This window comes from Pinus tabuliformis, chromosome 7 (genome assembly GCF_031772625.1).
Source record: "Pinus tabuliformis cultivar Carrire ecotype Pingquan chromosome 7, CPIR1, whole genome shotgun sequence".
Classification (NCBI taxonomy): Eukaryota; Viridiplantae; Streptophyta; class Pinopsida; order Pinales; family Pinaceae; genus Pinus; species Pinus tabuliformis.
In genome coordinates this window covers 1,522,310,293-1,522,319,951 of record NC_142293.1, presented here as the reverse complement: position 1 = coordinate 1,522,319,951, position 9,659 = coordinate 1,522,310,293, and positions in this window count along the sequence as shown.

The window sequence follows — 9,659 nt, the reverse complement described above, 5'->3', positions numbered from 1 at the left end:
CGAAGTACACTAGAGTTCCTAACAACAACATTAAACCACATCAGAATCGCAGACATGTGAACAATGTGTTAACATTGGTAGAGATTACAGGTTAACTGTGGCAGATAAAACTATGGAGGTAAGCCATGAATGCCACCGATAGTTGTCACATTCAGACCGCCAAATCTCATCGTTAGTGTAACCTCCAGAGGTGACTTGCATCACTATCTGCATGTGGTTAGCCTGCGGCCTAGTCACATGACAACTATTTAGCTAGCACGTCATTTGATAACCACTAGCAGTTTAGGGGATAACCTATGTCTATTTTAGCTTTTTTTGTTTATGTAAACATTGAATTAATTCAAAGACCATGGCAACCTAACCCTAAGGTGCCAAGCAATGATAAGAATGAGACCCTTGAACCCTAAACTCAACCTGTTCATGCCAATCATGGGCATAACAGGATAGAGTGCATCTAAAACCCTATAAAGTCCCAATTCGATCATGGAAGAGAAAATGAGTTGTTTTGGAAGTTTGTTTTCATATTCTAGAGGTCATAAGCTATTTTTTTAGTGTAACGGGAGCATCGGGAGTTAGAATTGAGAACCATGATAGGTGTTGGAAAGCTATTTCAAATATATTTTTGGTGGCAGATACTAGAAGTGCATGTGTGCAAATTCAGTCTATTTCATTTTCTATGTAATCAAACCTTCTCGAATTCAATCCCAATAAAGCATTCGCCATCTTGAAAGTGGACCCAAAGATGTAGTCCATTAGGGACAAACTCCGTAATCAATATTGTTGTCTATCTTCTTTGTTTAATTTTGCAAATTCAAGCTTAATTATGTTTCTTAGGTTATTATTTTAGTGTTAAATCAACTTCTTTCCTTCAGTCTTCCATATTTAGCACTTAAGGTTAATAATCAAATTCATTGATGGCAATTAATCAATTCTACTTCAGTTTTCATTTATGATTGATTTCAGATCAGTTAATGATCACCCCATTCGTTATATATACACCCTCATTGTTCATGCAAAGGACGTTTTACTTTGGTTTCTCCCACAAGGCATGAAAGAGAAAAAGTCAGTACTTTTTGGGGAGCAATTCATTTCTCCATCGCTCCACTATTGGAGATAGTGATGTTCATTGTATTCATGTATATTGGGAATTTTATTGAATACATGAAGCTTGATGGCCAACACTTTTTCGTACATGGATTGTGAATATTTGTAAGACTGTTATGTGAACATTTATGATTTATGTTTTATTTCACTTGAACTAAAGAAGTTGAAATATTTCAGCTATTTTAGTGCTTAATTTGTTGAAAATGTGTTGTAAGAATCATCACATTTATGTGAATTATTCTACTTGATGTTAGGAAATTCTATTTTGACTTGTGTGTGCCTCTACTAGTGTGGTACTATTATCTCTCTCTTAGAGGCTCACCTTTCCTCTGTCTATAGTAGAAGAACCTTAATACACCTACAACTAAAAATTCATCAGGCACACTTAATTTTCAAAAAGGCACATACACCCTTCTCTCTCTTGCTAACAGCTAACACCAAGGAAAATCAATAAGAATATATGGAAACTGGGATGATACTCTGGATGGGGCTGCTATTCCAAACAATGTGAAGTCTAGTTTGAGCTTCACATCATGGAGACCCACTTGGTTGTTGGATTTCCAACACCATCAATAGGTCTCTCTTTCATAGAGATCTAGACAATTATGTGAGCGTTGGAGAGAATATTGGGTAGTTAAATTGTTGGTAGATTCATAAGCTAAGTCTTGGGGTCTAGGTAAGTCTTTTGTGGATGTAAGAGGATATTGAGGATCTGAAACCAAATTTTTTTTTCCAATCCTTTGTACAAAATGTAAGTGATTTCGTAAAATAATTAGCGAGATAGATTTTAAGAGTGTGTGAGTGTAAGGGCAAGCCAAAGTTGTAAAGAAAAATCTAGCTTGAGACCAAAATGGGACTATTAATATAAATCTGGCCAAATTGTGCCTTTGTGTACGTATGAATATAATTGTATCTATTTTTCAGTATGGAGACTTTGTTAGTATTAGATCTCCTATTTGTGTATCAAAACCCTGTGAAAAATAACATGTGTATTACTTTATTAAATCTGGGAGCTTGGCTGAGTGTTATTATTTCCAATTAACCAGTTTCAGGGAATCAAAATTTGTTAAGAGTGCGTTATGTGTGTCAGTGAAATCTTAAGAGGGATAGCAGTGTCCCTCATCATTATGTGTAGAGAACAATGCTGAAACAAGTGGGCTTGTGATTATAACAATGTATAACAATGACATCACGAGGCAACCATTGTTTTAGAAGACATGCATCAATGGGACGAGTTTGATAAGCAGATGCTATAGTGGATATCATTTATGTATAAGTGACTGGATTGAAGGCACCTTAGAAGAAGTACAATGGGAAGGCACAAATAGACTTAAACAAAGTTGACCAAAGAATGTAGAAGTACATAGTAGAAGCATGGAAGGCGAGGAAGGAATCCGCAAGTCAGGGGGGAATTCCTTAGTGTTTCTAGAGAGAAACTATCAAGAGATAGAGGTTGGATAGAATCAAAATTGGTAGAGAACCAAGAACCAAGAAGATCAAATTCCCTTAAGAATTAGTTAACTTTTTGAAGTGTTGGATTAGGGAATAAGATAAGAAGACCTTCTGTTAGACAAAGTGCTATAACATGTGATTCCATTAGGAGTGGGGTACTAGATTTTTAAACATCTTATGATTTACAATGAGCACTGGGAATAGGAATGTCGAGGTGCTAGAAAAGGTTCCACACAAACCTGTAGTGACTAAGACAATATTGTTAATGATGGAAGTGAAGGTCCCATGAGGTTCCTATGAACTTCACAATACAAGGTTGACGAATGAAATCTAGTCATGAGTCAAATCCACCAAAACCATGAATGTGTGGCTTGTACAAAAGCACATGAAGGAAGAAAGGGCCTTATGCTTAGAAAAGGGACTTGAGCAAGGTAAATTGGATATTCCCCCTTAACCATTATCAGATTCAAAAAGTAGGGCTCTAATGGTTTTTGTCGATTCTGGGAAGAAAAGAAAGGACATCATAATCAAGGTAGGTTGGATTGAAGGGAGCAAGGCCTGCTTATGCGACCTTGAATAAAAGAAAGGGATAGGGTTGCCTCATACTCCTAATACTTCATTAATACTTCATTGTAATAGTGTATGGATTTTGTAAATGGGCAAGGCGGCCTAACAGATGATTATTAGCATATAGGTTGCATAATATTCGAAAAATATTTCTATGGTTAACGAAAACAAATATTGTGTGAATCCATTGATTCACTAATCAATTGTTTGGTGAACAAATTTTTTAGAGGTTAATGTTTTTTTATTTAAAATGAAAATTTTCAACAAAAAGTTCATAATTTATTTTTTATTAGTTAAAACTTAAAATAAATTTAAATTGATTATATTATTTTAAAAAATAAAACAAAATTTGATAACACTTTTATTATATATATATATATATATATATATAGAGAGAGAGAGAGAGAGAGAGAGAGAGTCATTTAATATATTTACATTTTATTTTTTAATATTTATGATTAAAATATATTCCTAATTATTTATTTTTCAATTGTGGTTCATGGTCACTAAGTGGTTGCTACATCCACATGAAATAATATGGGAAAATCCACGTGAAGGGATCTACCCACCGACCTAATATGTTGGGCCTAACCCCAAGGGCATCTAGGAGATTTGACCCCATGACATCCCATTTGGCAAGATGCTTAGCAATGAGAACTCGATCAATTGAGCTATCTCTTGGGGAATTTTTATTTTTTATTAATATTTGCAAGACTACATCTTCATCATGTCCAATATATCACCATGATCGAGGCAGAGAATTGGACCGATGACTTCACATCAAGGATTACCTTAAGAGAGCACCAAATCACCATCTATCTAATACCTCGTGGAATATTCCTAATTTGATTATATTCACTTTATGTAAATTTTACGATTTTTAACTTTTTGAATTTTTTCCTATTATGTGTTTTTTCATTTATTTATTTGTGTTGTTTAATCCTAGTTAGTAATATAATTCACCTCAATCTTTAATAAATTTATATTGAGCCCTTTATTTCATAGTTAGTTAAATATATGTGATTTCTTTGTTGTCAAATGTATTATTAATGAGTTCCATGGTTTATATTAAATCATTTTTACTAGAAGGTTGTAACTAATGTACTAAATTAATGTTTAATGTATATTTTTATTATGAATGGTCATTTTCTATGTGCATCACATCGTTTTTTTTTCTAAATTTTGTAGAACCTTTCTATTTCATCATCAAAAAGGTAGATTACATCTAGATCTAGAAGGTTAGGTGGCCCCAACCTAACTAGAGGGAAACCATGTCTGTTTTCCACCTAACAACATGATAAGCCATCCAATAACAAAATGTAATAAGTCTGATCATACATGCCAAATAAGTTTGGTTGTCCTTAAATTGTCTTAACTCTAAATAACTTGGCGCATCACTATAGACATATTGAGCTATACTAAACTTCTGCATAAACAAAAAAGAAATATTACAAGACCAATCTCAACTTAATCATCTTCCTCTTACTCAATTGGAGCAAAGTCTTTGGTGCTAGATCCAGGGACATCAGTTTGAGGGAAGCATAGAATGTGTTACTCAATTCGATTGAGTCATCCATTCTACTACTGCAATTGAAACTGAATTTTCTGAAATCCTATACTATGGTCAGGGAGCCCATGAGTGGTCGCTACCACCCTAGCCGGGATTTGTTGAAGCACTTTAGCCAACATGATCTTCATTAAATAGTATAGGTGGTGTTTTCTTAGATTGGGTAATCTGACCTCGAGTATGACTAGGGTCTAGCACTAATCTTTTCTAGTCTTCCAAACCAATGTCCATCAGCCTTCCTTTATGATTTAACTCTTCCTCCTATCCCTCTACCAACTGGTGAACCTTAGCAGTGGTGCCTTCTTGGTAAGTCATTGCTACATCATTGATAATTGAAAAACCTAATTTCTAGCCACGAGTCATACCCCAGAGGAGCTGGGATGGTTGCACCCGAGGAATTACTTTGACTCTTACGGTGGCCACCCAAGACTTGGGTAGCCTTACCCTTGCAAGAGGTGGAGTGAGCCATCATCTAATGATACCTAGAAAGGAAATATCTAACAAATAGAGACCCTGTAAACCAACCAGGTGGAAGTTCTGACCTAGAAACACAAAGCTTCCAAGTTCCACCATAGAGTTGGCGACCTACTAGGGAAAACAGATGGGAAACTAAGAACTGAACCAGACCCCAATTCATATGTCTAACATAAGAAAACAAGTGAGAAGGAAGAAACCCAGAAACCAAGTTACATCCTCTTCCATTCAGGCCAAGAGCCAAATTTATAAGTGGAATCATTTCCATACCAGAGCCTTAGAGCAACCAAATAAAAATTAATAATAAATAGACTTAAAGGGAGGCCTCAAGGCCATAGAGGAAAATAAACAAGAGACCAGGAACGACCATAGCACCATAACCAACATAATCCCATATGACACAGATATAACAAAAATTATAGACACGGGAAAATAAAAGACCACAACCACTGCTTCCCTTGTTGAAAATTCCATTAACGAAACCACAGAAACCACTTTCCAACTAGACGAGATTGCACCAAAGCCTCTCATTCTAAAATCCAATAGATAGATATGGTGGGTCATCGGGACACAGGTGAAGAAACTATGAACATACCCGGAGACCAGAGCTGGGATTGGTCGCCACTGAACCCACTTCTAGGGAAAACACACCAGCATTTCTGTCTCCCTGTCACTATGTTGCACAAACCAAAGCCAAAGAAGGAGGAGAGAAAAATATAGAAACTTAGTGAATTGATCATAAATAAAATTGATAATTCCTTTCACGTTAATGACCCTTCCACCTTTATTTACTCGTCGCATGAAAGGAGCCATCACTCCATGTGCTTCATGCTTATGGAGGGTGGGGGGGAGCTTCTTTGGATTGAAACCATCATTCCCCTGTAGATCTATTTACCGTTGGCACATATCCTAGTCGAGGAACATCGAAATATTTTAATTAAATGCAATTTTGATTTTTTTTATTACAGTATATTTTTTTAATATCTTTTTTTAGTTAATTTATTTATCGATTCTATATTAAATATAGTCAACATTACTTAAAAATGTTCCTAATAATGACAAGGTTCTCAATAGTTGAGTGATGTCTTCTATATCCAACTTTCTCTTTGGCTATTTGACCATGGATTTACAGCCAAGTTCTAATCTTCTTTTCCAAAATTTGGTGATATAATTTGGCTAAAATGTGGCTAATCATGATAGTCCTATAGTTAGAGGGAAATTTTTTATCCCCACTCTTAAAAATAGGCACAATAAGGCTTTGTGTCCATAACTTAGGGAAGTCATATTTTAGTACAAAATTGACTCCAGTTTATGTAGATGCGAGATGAGGATGGACCTTCCAATTTTGAGAATTTTAGCTTGGTAACCTTCAATATCCCTAGCTTTCCCATTAGTGAGCTTCTTAATCCCAAACTCCAAATCCTCCAAAGAAACGGTATCTTCTTCAATAGGTGTATTCCTTATTTTTCCCATGGTGTCCTAAGAGTCACAAATTTTTTTAAGGTAGATATCACAATCCTTTAAGGAGATCAAGTGGTTTTCTTTTGATTTACGGACAACAATATTTCTCCAGAACTTTCTAGGCTCAACTTTAGATAGGTGAAGAAGGTGATCTTGCCTCTTATTTATATCATACCTTTTCTTCCTTTTGATAAGATCTTTGTACATACTAATTTTTTCACACTTTATAGTTTAATTATGAGAATCTCTAATCACTTTCCTAGCAGACATAGAATCATTATCATACCACATATTGGAAGTTCTATTCTTCTTTTTATATGATAGCTCGGTAGAGAGTTTGTTAATAGTAGTGGAAAGGATAGTAGTAAAATTTTGGTAATGTGATCAATGTTTTCCTTATACGTTAATAAACCTAAATCCCTTGTTAATTCTTTTAAGAAGATATCCCATTTCTTTTGTCAAAGGGAGTGTTTCGTTGGTTGTCTCTGTTATTTTGCATGTGGATGGTGTACACATCAAAGTTAACGGTTAAGAATAAAGGTCTGTGGTCAGATTCAAGATCATGGTCATTAAGGAGGTCAATGCTAACAATAGAATTGAGAACATGGATATGAGATATTGCATAGTCTAGAACATTGTTGTCGCGCCCTTGGATACAAGTCATCTAGCTAGAGGCAAGCCACTTATTAATCCATTACAAATAATTAGGCCTTGGGAACTAAAAATATTGATTAGCTCAATATCAAAAATGTTCTCAGTATTGTCTTCAAAGTTTATTTTTCATTTATAAGCTAAGTCACTATTTTCATCAAGTCGTAGGGGGTTAAGGTTAGAGTTATTACTTTTTGTAGTGGTTTGGTTAGTAGTAGTTCAAGAATTGAATTACCTAAGAAAATATACGTTTTCTTTGTACCTTAGACTGTGGATATCTTTCTTTAAGCTAATGAAGGGGCAATCCTTATCCATATTTTTCTTCTTATAGGAGGTAGAGTTGATAAGAACAAAATATCAAATCGCAAGAAAAATCTAATTGGTATCAAAGTTAGAGATTTTGATCAAAATGTATTGATTGAGGGGGTCATCCTTATGAAGCTAAAAGTGGGAAGCAATTTTATTTTTTATATAACAAGGTATACCACTAACACCTTTGTGAGAGGATTTCATGTTCCAAGTAGGCCAAAGAATGAAACCATTGATGTGGGGGACGCTAGATTTGTTATGCTCCTAGGTTTCAACTAAGAGAATAAGATCAATATCACCCAAGATCAAACTTACCATAGGACCTTTACACCATGTAGAACTATGACAATTCCAAAATGGAATCCAAAGTGTTCTTAATTCCTATTTATCACTTTTATTTTGGACTTTATCTCTAGTAATAACTTTCATATTTCTAATGAATGCCCATTTGACTTCCTTTGTTGCCTCCTTTACCTTTTGAACCTCTTTCCTTAATTCAAGTTGATCTTCTTGGATAATATATTAATTTATAAAAATTGTTGACCCTTTTAGACTTGGATATTTACTAATTGTACCTAATTTGTGGTCATTTCAACTTACATTAACACAGATTAGTCTATTCTTATGGTCAAGAATGTCTCCCACCCTTTGTGCTTCCATTACATAAGTTGTATGAATTTTTGAGTGAGTATTCAATTATTATTTTACTACTTCTAATGTGTCATATTTGTTTTCATTTATAATAGCACAACAACATTAATAAATGTGGTTGATAAATGTTTATAGACCCATATCAAGCACATATATCAATTATCAATAATATTAATAAACAATGATATTAATGTTATTATCAATAATATTAATGAAAATATAAGAACCATAGTAATAATAATTAATATTATATTATTACTATTATATTAAATAATAATAACCATTATATTACTACTATTATATTAAATAATAAAAATTAATAATAATAATAAATAAATAAGGATAATAACAACAAGTATATTAATAATCATTTAATAAATTATATTAACAACCATTTAATAAATAATAATGAAGTAATTATAAAAAAAACATTTAATAAAAATCAAACAACAATATAAATGTGGTTGATACAAAACTCAACCTTAAACTCTCCACCAGAATAGAGTTATTAAACGCTAGCCTCTTGCAAAACACACCGAGACTGATGATAAAAGTTGCACCAATTCAAATCAACAGGATAATGATCATGACATTTCACACTTTCCAACCAATCCCTTCTCGCACTGTCTTTCATTTTTGCATAATGTCGAAAAGAAAAAAGGTAGTGAAATTCACAAACCATTTATTCATTTCATTCTTGATATAGCTGTCAATGTCAGACCATGCCTCTCTCTATCTCTAGTATCTACAGTGGCTCGCTGCAAGGGAATAATATTAAACCCAAGGGATAAATATTATAAACCCAAGGTACAAAAACCCTAAGGTGAATATTATAAACCCTAAAATAAATATGGTTTACCATCACTTACCATCATTGAATTTTATACTAAGATGATTTTTGTCTCAATGTGACATTGAACAATGGTTGACCATGGTTGATTTTCATATTGAGACAATATTTAGCACATTGTGACATTGGACCATTGTTGACCATGGATGATCATGATTGTAAACCCAAGCGATTTATATTAAAACCCATGATTAATATTATAAACAATATGAATAATATTATAACCTAGGAATATGAACCAAATAAATCCGAGGGATTGATATTATAAATTGAAGGGAGTAATAAACATAAGGGATTGATATTATAAACTAAAGGGAATATTAAACCCAATGGATTAATTCTAAAACCCAAAGATATTATAAACGCAAGGGAATAATATTAAACCAAAGGGATTAGTATTATAAATGAAAGGTATATAAACCCTAAAGGGATTTATATTATAAACCAAAGAGATTAGTACTAAAAACCCAATAGATTATTAATATAAACCTAAAGGAATAATGTTAAACCCAAGGGATTATAAGCTCAAGGGAATAATATTAATCCCAAGGGATAAATATTATAAATCCAAGC